This window comes from Helianthus annuus, chromosome 16 (assembly GCF_002127325.2).
Source record: "Helianthus annuus cultivar XRQ/B chromosome 16, HanXRQr2.0-SUNRISE, whole genome shotgun sequence".
NCBI lineage: Eukaryota > Viridiplantae > Streptophyta > Magnoliopsida > Asterales > Asteraceae > Helianthus > Helianthus annuus.
The window spans coordinates 156,373,321-156,384,979 of NC_035448.2; the positions used below are offsets into that span (position 1 = coordinate 156,373,321).

Consider the following 11,659-nt stretch of genomic DNA (forward strand, 5'->3'; position numbering starts at 1 on the left):
GATGATTGTACATGGAGCTCCAAACGGTTCAAGATAAGACAAATCTGGTTTCCGTTTTTGAAGAAGCTCAAAGGAGGTCTTATTGTGCATTTTGACTGTAAGGACTCGATTCAATGTATAACATGCAGAGGCCACAGCTTCAGTCCAGAATGGAATGGGCAACTACGACTCTACCAACATTGTCCTAGCAGCCTCGATCAATGTGCGGTTCTTACGTTCAGCGACGCCATTCTGTTGAGGAGTATAAGCTGCATTAAACTCATGAAGAATACCCTTTGAAGTGCAAAACTCCGTCATGGCATGATTTTTAAATTCAGTACCATTGTCGCTACGTATCTGCCTAACCTTCAACTTATACAAATTCTCAATCTGAATTATCAAGTTTTTGATAAAACCAAAGGTTTCACTCTTGTGTGCCATGAACGCCACCCAAGAAAATCTTGAATAGTCATCAGTAATCACGAGGCAGTATTGATCATTCCGAATACTCTTGTGCTTGACAGGACCGAACAAATCCATGTGCAAACGTTCAAGAGGAACTGCCACCATGTTGATCTTCTTAGAAGGATGTCATTTCTTCGTTTGTTTTCCTTTCTAGCACGAAACACAGACGTCTTGAAGATGGAAGTTTTTAAGAAGAACACCATTCACCAATTCATTTGAAACCAAATGATTCATTTTGCGTAAGTGAATGTGACCCATTCGTCTGTGCCAAGAGATAGAGTCTTTTTCTGTGGCTTTGGAAACGAAACAAGTTGCTTGTGCAGACGTAGTAATAGGTTGGCTCAAATCAAGGACGTACAAATCATTTATCCTTGGAGCTGACAAGAGAATCCATTCTTTTGGAATTTTGAAGCCGGGTTTCAGCACATAACATCCATTAGCATCAAAGTGTACTGAGAATTGCTTGTCACAAATTTGAGAAACACTAAGAAGATTGTGATCAAGTTGTTGCACAAAGTTGATCTTGTCATAGCTGACAATCCCGTTGGATATCATTCCTTCACCCGTAATATAACCACCCTTATCTCCAGCAAATGCAACATAACCTCCTCTAATAGATTTGACGTCGTAGAGAAGCTTCATGTCGCCTGTCATGTGCCTGGATGCCCCACTATCAACAATCCAATGACTACTGATAGTTCCTCCTGGAACACCCTGCACATGCACTTAATTGATTAGTTGTAGATGGGGACCCAAGCCATTGTGGTCTTGGGTCTTCCATTTTCATCAATAACAATAACTTCTTGTCTTTGATGATTGGTAAATTGTGATGGTCCCCCTGATTCATTAACCGTTTTTGGTTTCCAGGTCTGTTTTGTTTTACTAGTGTTATTCTTTAAAATTTTAACTTCATGGTTGTCTGAAGTTTTTGAATTTTCTGGTTTGACAGAAACAGATGTTTTGTTAACCACATCGGCTTTAATTGCCTTTTCAAATTTCTTGACCTGTTGACGTCTCTGTTTCATTTCCCTTTCTTTTACAAGTCGGGGATCTTGTTTTACCGAAACAGTTTGTCTGCGGTCAGTTTGGTCACGGGGAACATCAACTTTTCCTTTTTGTTTATGAAGATATGGATAATTTCGAATTATATGTCCAATTGTTCCACACTCAAAACATGATCTTCGTTCAACAAACCCCGAAGTATCATGTGATCGTCTTGCCGATGATGATGAACTTTGTGATCCCGAGGTACTAGGTTTTGAACTACTTGGTTCATTTCTTTTCTGTACAGTTGCTTTCTTAACAAAATCTAAGTTAGATTTGTTTTCAAACGTTTCGATTTTGTCCGTTCCCGTCGACTTCACAAAGTTTACATTTTTGTTCTTCTTTTGATTCGGCTTCTTTTGAGCTTGAGACGGTGATTTTCCTTTTGGCTTGGTGTGATTTTGCTGTTTTTGCACTGTTGTTAGTTTCTTATTGCCATATTGTTTTCGAATTTCGGCCTTTGGAATAGGAGGACACTGTGTAACTGTAACACGTGGTCCTGTCTTTCCTAAAAACTTACTTGTCGAAGTTTCAAAGACTTTACTTATTAAAGATTGATTAACATTTTTGATAGGAAAATCTTTGTCTGAATAAATTTTATCATCACCAACCAGAGTGTACAGCAAATTCACACTCTCCGACTCTTCTTCAGAAGAGGACTCGATCGCCACAGTCTTAGCGGTTTTTGCAGGAGGATCACATAGAATGTGATTCTCAAGAGGTATGTCCTCTTCTTTGATTTCCGCATCAGACTTTGCTGGTGTAGTATCATCGGATTCATCATCAGAAGAATCAGCATCCTCAATGATAACTGGAGGATCCTGATTCAGTTCAACAGAAGACACACATGTATCTGCTGACACATCTGAATCTGAGGATACTTCTTTCTTGTATCCAAGTCCTTTTGCAAACTCCTTTACATCTAGAGGAACAGATGGTTCAAAGAACACTCTATCCTCCTCGTCAGGCATTGCATCATAATTATGTCTCACTAGTGGTGGACATTTCTTGTAACCTATGCATGTGACATCCCGTTTCTCTTTCTGAACATCAATGATGTGATCCAACACATAGCTAGAGCTCAAATAACTGTCTAGCTTAAGTTGGATCGCCTCACTTTCGGTTTTCACACAAGCCATCTCTTTTTGCATAATCTCAAGGCGAGATATATACAAATTAATGTCAGTTTGTTTTCTGGAAACCATTTTAGTTAGCTCGGTTTTATCTTTCTTTAACTTTTCAATTACCGATTTAAACTCCTTTTCATGGTTTTCATAGAACATATTGGCTTCAGTGCATTTTGAAAGATCCACGGTCAACTTTTGATTATGGATGAATGTCACATCATACTTTTCTTGCAAAGCCTCGTGTTTGCTTTGCAATTCACACCACTTGGCATTCAAAGAAACATGTTTGTCTTGCAAGTCAAACAAACTAGCTTGTAAAGCATCATGTTTGCCTTGCAACTCAGACATGTTTGCCTCTAAATCAGCACATTTAACATGCAAACTATCACAATTATCACAATTAATAGCAGTGTTTTCATCGACACATACCTGACTTGATGAACTGTCGACATTAGCCATAAAGGCTGAATGGAGAGAAGACGAAGAATAAGCAGCTTGATCCACCAGGATAGATCTTCTTTGAGTTCCTGCTGCAGCTTCCTCCAAAAGCTCATCAATATCTGCATCGACTGACGCATTTGATGTCTCACCCACATGATCATCGCCTGAACTTGAGGATTATTCATCTGAACTCCTGCTATATCCCGAAGAGTCTTCATCCTCAGAAGATTCACCACCATTGGTGGAAGATTCTCCACCACTGATGTGAACTAAATCCTTAACCACTTCAGCAAAAAATGCTGTTCCATCTGGAGCATCACCACTCAACTGGATTGACCAGTCACAACCTTCATCCACTTGAACCACAAGTGCCCGGTTGGCATTTGATGTTCCAGCTTGGCTCTGGTTGTTGACAGGTATCAATGTACGCTCATTGTTCCTGTTCTGGTTCTGCTGGTTGCCCTGGTTTCTGAAGTGATTCTGGTTCCCATGCTGTGCTGGCTTTGTACATTCCCTTTTAAAGTGACCCCGTTCACCACAATTGAAGCACTTTACTGCCTGTTTATCGAACCCATACTTGGTGTCTTTCTTACTCTCCAAGCTGGTTCTGCCAGTACTTTCCATGAAATCCTTTGCCCTTCTTACAGCACTAGCAAAGGCCCACTTGATATCCATCAAGTCCATCTCTTCCTTGTCAATCTGCCTATAGTCTTCTTGTGTCAGATTAATGTTGCCAATCTGACCTTCCACTAACCCACAGTACGCGCTCACTATAGTGTTAAGCAGCTCCATGTGTTCCCTTGCTACTTCTACACTGACCTTAGAGAAGCTTGAAGTGTCGAGCTGTACTGTATTTGGTTTTGATTGCTGACCAGCAGATGATGTTCCTCCATAACACGCTTGTTGTTGAGCAGAAGGAGATGGTTGTAGAGGATTTCCATACATGTCTGTGGTGGGAGCCGGCTTAACAGGAACTTATACTGGATTGCCATACATATCCGTGCTTGTGACGAACGCCGTTTGAAGTGGAGCATGTGGACCGGTTCTTACAGACGAAGAACTGGAAGTTCCATAATACATCTCTGGATTTTGTGGCACTGGAACTCTTTTTGCCTTTAAGGTTTCCTCCTGATCCTTGTTTTCTAAAAGTTGCACGAAGTCATTGATGTTTGTAGTCCTCAACACTCCGTTATACTTCAAGATTTCCAAGAAACTATTCCATTGGGGAGGCAATGCATCAGCAAACTTCTTCACCACCTCTGCTGTAGTTGTCACTACTTCAAAATTGTTCAACTCTGTAAGCAAATGATAAAACCGGCTTGTCATGTCTCCCAAAGATTCCTTATCCATACACGTGAAGCCATCGAATTCTTTCTTGAGAAGATCATGACGCAATTGACGTGTTGCTTCATTTCCTACCCCTCTGGTCTTCAACGCGTCCCACAACTTCTTCGTTGTCTTGAAACTGACAAACTGGTGGTAGATATCTTTGCTTAACGCCTGAGTGAGAATGGCGTATGCTTTCTTTTCCAGATCATACGTCTTCTTTTGATCTTCAGGAAGATCGGCAAACGTGCCGGCAGATGAAGCGGCAACCTCTATTGTTTGACCGAAATCTGTGGTGAAACGTAACCACAATTCTGTATTTTGCCCTAGCACGTAAGTGTAGAACCTATCAACCCAACCCGGATACTCGTTTAAGTGCATCAACTTTGGAGGTCGATTCAAACTTCCGGTTTCGCTTTCGCTCAATAAGATACTTTGAATGCTCGGAGTTTGATTTGATACTAATGCCCATTGACCTGTCGATATGGCATTTGCTTGCGAAGATGTCGACACCGGAGATTCGGCCCATGAGGGAGATAGACTTGTATTTGTGTACTTTCCACTATCTGGAGCCGGTGTACCCCACCATGAGGGAGATGAACTTGTATTTGTGTATTTTCCACTATCTGGAGCCGGAGTTCCCCACCAACTTGGGTTCATGTTTGACAAGAAAAGTGAATTCTATGTTAATATCTCGAATGATAGCAGCCAGCCGAAGGATCCCTGATCGAAAGATCTGAAAAACACAAACTTGTTAAACCTAAACAGATTAAGATCGAAGGATCAAGACTTGCTCGAAGGATCAACAGTGTTCGAAAGATCACTGTTGAATTTCGAACAATAATTTCGAAAGATTCTCCAAAACGAAGGATCCTTATCTTTCGAATAAGAACTGTAGATCGAACAATATATCTTTCGAAAAGATTCCTTGGATCGAAAGATAAGTCACAGACTTCGAAGGATGTTCGAAGGATGATTATCTGTCGAACCTCCTTTGATCGAAAGATAATCTTTCGACTTCGAAGGATATCCTTCGACCTGTACGAACACAGCAGACAAAAGGTGACAGGTTGGTGAAAAGGTGATTGGTTGGTAGAAACTTTCGGCAGAAAGTATGTTCAGACCATACTTTCTACCAAATCAGATTTGACAAATAAGATATTACCAAAAATGGAAGATCCTTATCCAGAAACCGGTCACCGGAGTAAGCCGGAATTTGGCCGGAAATCACCAAGTTTCTTAAAAACAAGTTCTTAAGTTACCCAACCCGTCCTTTAACATACCCAGTTAGTTTAGAACACGTTTTTACGTCAAGAAAAGCGAGAAAAACACTAAAAACGGGTGCTAAACCATGTGAGTTTTGTCCAAACATACCAAAGTCTTGTATAAACTCGGTTTTTAACAAGGAAAAGAGCCACGGCTCTGATACCACTTGTAGGTCCCTCGGAGGATGAGGTTAAACCTTAACCTTGTTATGTTAACACACTAGCAAGTGCGGAATCCAAGCTAGAGTGCAAACCGAGATGAAACAAGCACAAACAAGACACACAATATTCACCGATTAACACCACTTGTATTAATACGAATGAAAGGTTCAGTTACAAAGCTATGTTTACAAATGTGTTTTGCAAACCCACTAAAACAGTGTGTGTGTGTGTGTTCTGTGTTCTCTGTCTATCTTGTCTCTCGTCCCCCAAATGAAGTGAACACATTACACGGGTATATATACCCAACACAGGTCGTCTGGTCGAAGGATCAGATAGGCTGATTGAAGGATCAGATAGATGATCGAAAGATCATCTATCGATCTGAAACCTATCGAAGGATCCACATATACACCTCGAATGATGATATCCTTCGAGGTCCATCAACATCCATCGAAGGCTTATCTTTCGAGCTCATCGAAGGATCTAAACAATCCTTCGATGACTCATCCTTCGATGAGTCATCCTTCGACAACTCATCTACAACCATTGTCTAACTGTTTGGCCAAGTCAAACCAGGAGGATGGTTGACTTGGTCAAACTTACAGGACTAACAAAGGACATCGTTTTATATCGTGACAAAATACAGACAAAGTACAGACACAAGTGCACCAACATTCAGAATGTTCAAGTTTACATTCTTGAAGCACCTTGGTTTAGCATATTTCCCAATAATCCATAAAGGAAGTTTTTCGGAACCGTCCTCATTATAGCAAATAGCAACAGTTAGTCTTTCCTTGTCTTGTTTTTTCCCTTCAAGCTGCATTGTTGCAAGGGAATGATCCGGTTGAAGTCTAAAAAACAAACCTGTTTAAGATCAAAACATGTAAATAATTACATCACTAAAGTACAAAATATAAAATAAAATAATAAAAAAACAAACCTGTTTCATCCATATTAAAGATGTCTTTCATTTCAAACTGATCAACTTTGTCTCTTATGGATTTTAATTTGTCCTCCATGCCCTCCATTTCAACAGATCCACTCTCTCCACAACGCCGGAAATTTTTAATTCCATATCTTGCTTTGAACTTTCCAAGCCAACCAATAGAAAAAGTAAAGTATGGAGTATCCACTGGATACATATCTTTCATGATATTGAAGAATCCATTCATAGAGAGATTTTTCTAGGTCAGGAAATTTTGCCGGTTTGTGACGCTTAACATCGCCTCTTTCGGGAGCAAGTGAGAGATACTCTAAATACCGCTTAACTGTATTCGATATTGTCGCTTGACTCACCTGCAAACCATAGTTACTATGAACCCATTCTTGCAATTGCTTTTGAGTGAGACTTAGATTATCCTTGTTGTGCTTGCATAATGCTCTTTGAATCTCGTCTGTCATTGTTGTTTTTTTCACACCTTTAAGATGGGAAGCCATGTTGTGTGTATGATTTGTTTGTGTTAACCTATTTTGATCTTGTATTTATATAGAAAATATTTTTAATGTCCATAAAGTGATACATTGAACACAAGAAGCATAATAAGGTGGGAGATTGAAGGTTTCTTTCAAATTGGGCCGTTCATTTGATATACATGCATTGTATACAATAATGTAGGTCCCGAAATCGGAGGACCGATTTACACAACCAAATCCTTGTTTATAACAAACAAAGTCACGTGTGCGGAATCCACGTAACTAAGCCAAATCAAACATAGAAAACAGTAACAACAATGGTTTAACCAAAGAAACACAATCGTTTGATTAAACTGGATGAGAATACAAACTGATACAAACACAGTCTAGACAGAATGACTTTTTGGGTATGCTCTCATCTCTAAGTTCTAAACGAAACAGAGGGTGTCTATTTATAGCAGCCTGGGCCTTAGTGATCGACGAAACACCAAGTGGGCCGACGAAACACAAGGGTCCATATACTTGGGCCTGAAGAATCCCAAAGTCCGACCAAACAAGTTTGTTTCGTCGCAGACCACGACGAAACACAGTGAAATGGACAAGAGCCTGTTTCGTGGTCCTGTGTTCGACGAAACAACCTGTTTCGTCGAAGGCTGCAATAGTTCAGTTGTTTGCTACAAACAGACAGCAAACAACAGTTAACAAATAAACACCTACCAAAGACAGAACTACCCTTTACATGCAACATGCATTGTTCATAGAGCATTACAAACCAAAAGGAGACAAACAAGTCGGACACAAGTGGATAGGATGATATCCGACTTGGTCGACGGCAAATACAGACTCGATAAACGATAAAAGACCGTGCAAAATACATCGTAAATTACAAGACTAATGACAGACACAAAAATGCATCAACAAATAATTAAGTGGAAGCTTGAAAGGTGTTTGTAAACTAAGTATTCTACTATAAATTAATAAAATATTAATTAATATATAAATTAATAATTATTAATTTAATAATTATTAATTTATCGATTAATTAATGAATTTTGTTGGTCCCAAATGTATTATTCTATAGAGTTTCTAATGTAGATAGATTATTTTCTAGTTTAAAACAAATATTAAAATGTGTAGGTCCCTTTTCGCGGAGGATTACGAACCTAAACCTTGTTATACAAACCTACTAGCGAGTGCGGAATCCAAGCTAGCAAGCAAACCGAGTTAGTAGCAAGTAGAGAAACAAACACACAAGTTCACCGATTAACACAACTTGTATTAATGCAATGAGGGTTCGGTTACAAGCTCAATGTTTACAGAAATGTTCTATAAACTCTCAAAGTGTGTGTGTGAGTTCTGGACAGAATGCTCTCAAATCTTTCTATCTCTCGGATGTGCAAATGGCAGAACTAACTCACACATACACTGCATGGGTATATATATACCCAGCCCATGATGCCAGATCGAAGGATCCGATAGATGGTCCGAAGGATCATCTATCGATCACAACATGTTCGAAAGATGAGCATTGACCTCGAAGGATCATCCTTCGAGGTCTAATCAGTCGAACTATATCTTTCGTGCACCTCGAAGGATTAACACCATCCTTCGAGGAACTATCCTTCGATCAGAACATCTTTCAACTTATTGGCCAAGTCAAACTAGGAGGATAGTTGACTTGGTCAACTTACAGACTACCAAGGACATCGTTTACATACAGACCGAATACAGACAAAGTACAGACACAAGTGCACCAACAAACTCCCCCTTGGCTGTAGCTTTGTCTTTATCTTCTATAGTTGTAGACTCGTCTCGAACTTCGACGGTCTTTGGTCTTCGAGTTACCAAAACTCTGATGTCCTTTCAAGTCTTCAATGTCTGAGGATCTTCAAAGTCTTCACGTCTTGAAAGCAGAGAGTGTATCAACAAACTACCCGTATCATGTAGGAAGTGTGTTGACAAACTCCCCCTTAACATAAGCTCCCCCTTGAGTTATGCTCGTGAAAAGACTTTATCTTTATGAAGTGAGATCCCTGTGGTGTTGATGATGGCCAACGGCAACTCGATCATTTTCATCACTTGAGCGCCTTCTCGTTGTGTCTTCATTCCAGAGCTTGTCATCGACTATGTTCTCCCAGCCTTTAGAATCTGCACATGCAAGAAATCTAAACGCATAATGAGAACAACTGCTTGGAACATAGTATAAGCAAATGACACACGAATGACCATGTCACAATCAAACACCGTCCGACAGTTTGAAAGTTTAATAAATTTTTCAATTTTAGCCTTTAACTTTCAAAACTTGCAAATTTCGACCGTTTATGAAGATTTAGTCAATTCGGTTTTCGTTCAGGTTTCAGGCAACGAAGACTCGAGCTCCAACATCGTACGATCGAAAATAAAGTAGAAGTAAAATCTTTTTGGCTTTTATAAAGTTTATATTAAAACAAGCCTAAAATCTTTTTGGAATTTTTGAAATTAAAAGACAACAATTTAAAATCCTTTGAGTGTTATCAAACGACATCACCGCTAATGTCGTGCTGATATGCACCAAACGACCAAACTGTTTAAAAGAAGAACAATAAGGGTTAAGCAGTAAATAAATATATACAAACATTCTTTTTGCGAGTTTCGAGGGTAAGAGAATCATATCAGTGTACGGTCATGCCAAAACACTCTTGTTGTTCAGTTAGTTAACATTAAGATAAGCATCCTATAACAATTATCGGTATTGTTATCCACTTAAGCTCAAACTTATCAGATGTGATCATGGCGAGGGGATACGTTAAGGTATGATTTATACTTACCGACCGGTGTTCATCCACATCACGACACATTCCCGTATCAAGGTATGCACGAGAGTTCATCTTACCGGTGAGTATACCGATTATCATCTGTTTGACCGTATAAATTGTGAGATACTCACTTATTTTGAATTGAAAACAAGCCCTTTGTGATAAAATCACTTATTGATGAGGAACTTGATTTTCGTATGCATGAAGGCACAGGTGCAAGTCCGTGAACAGGTCAGTACTTCCGTACAGCAGAGAGACGAACTTGACACCCGGATAAATGTGATATTTTTATCACTTATTTGATATGGACATGTGATTGTTTATCACTTATTGAGGTCGAATGCAGTATGTAATATGTACACGTATGTATAGTATCATGGAAGATCTAGACTTGCGTCCCCGTTATTTTTCGGTAAAAGATACAACCATGATACCCAGATGATAAGCAGCATAAAGACCGAATATCTCAAAACCTCGGCAATCTATCAAACGAAATTTCGGTACTAAGACCGTATGCCAATGAATGGTTCCCACCTGGTCTTCAGTCGATTAAGATTTATATCACCCTGCACACTTTAAAATGATTGTGAGCCTACCGATACATCTTATATAGAGCTGCTTATCGTTTTGCATTTAAGGTTTAAAGAGGTTTTGATAGACCACTGATGTACTATCATTTTCTCTTTTGCTCACCAGGAAACTCATTTTTGTTTTTCTATTGTTTTTGTGTTTTTGAAATTTTTCGATGTTTTTGGATTTTCAGATTTTTTTGGACTTACTCCCCCTAAAATCAATAAACTAAGATAAATTTAAAAACACACAAAGATATTTACAAAAATGATTTTCCGATGTTGGTTTTACTCTTGCTTGACCTTAATGCCGTTTACCAAAATTTGTTAAATCTTTTCTGATAAAACTTATTTTTGGAAAAATGAGTTGGCATGTCGGTAAGCGGTGCGAACCATGACAACATTGATGAGTTTCACATTGAAACAATCACGTGTGAGGTGATATCCGAGATCAACGTGTCAGGTCAAAGAGTGCTGTTCGAGATAATAATAATTCACAAAGTAGCTTAAATATCGACAAGTATAGGAGAGATTAAGAATTTAAAGGCGTATCCTGCAACTGTTCCGTGCATTGCAAGGAATCTAAGCACTCTCCCAACTGGATATCCACCCGGTGTGGACTTCAAAGTCGAATTTGCAACTACTGAAAAGTCTCTTGACAGCAACAAAATCATAAACCTCCGGGTCCGGCTGGTCTTCCACATTGTACCAGCGAAGGTCTTGACTTTCTCTTTCAGAAATGGTGTGCGGATGTTCAATCCATGCAAGGGCATCGACACACATTTCACTTCATTCGTTCCTGTGGACCCGATCAAAAAAACCATACTGACCAAATTTTGACATGTTCTTCATTTGGTCGAATTTTGCAACTTCATCCAAATTTTCTTTTTCTTTTCTCTCTCTCCATCAAAGGCAACAATTTCTTCTGTCGCCTATCTTGTGCAAGGACATTCCACTATCAACAATCCTAAGACTATCAATAGTTCCTCCTGGAACTTCCTGCACACTCACTCAGAGATTAGTTGGAGAGAGGGACCCAAGCCATTGTGGTCTTGGGTCTTCCATTTTCATCA

The 11,659-nt window shown here is 39.4% G+C and overlaps 1 pseudogene; it reads right to left on the reverse strand.

Annotated features, from left to right (window-relative positions):
- Positions 1-5,500: 5,500 nt before the first annotated feature.
- On the reverse strand, positions 5,501-7,398 carry LOC110919791 (annotated as a pseudogene).
- Between the last annotated feature and the right edge of the window lie 4,261 nt (positions 7,399-11,659).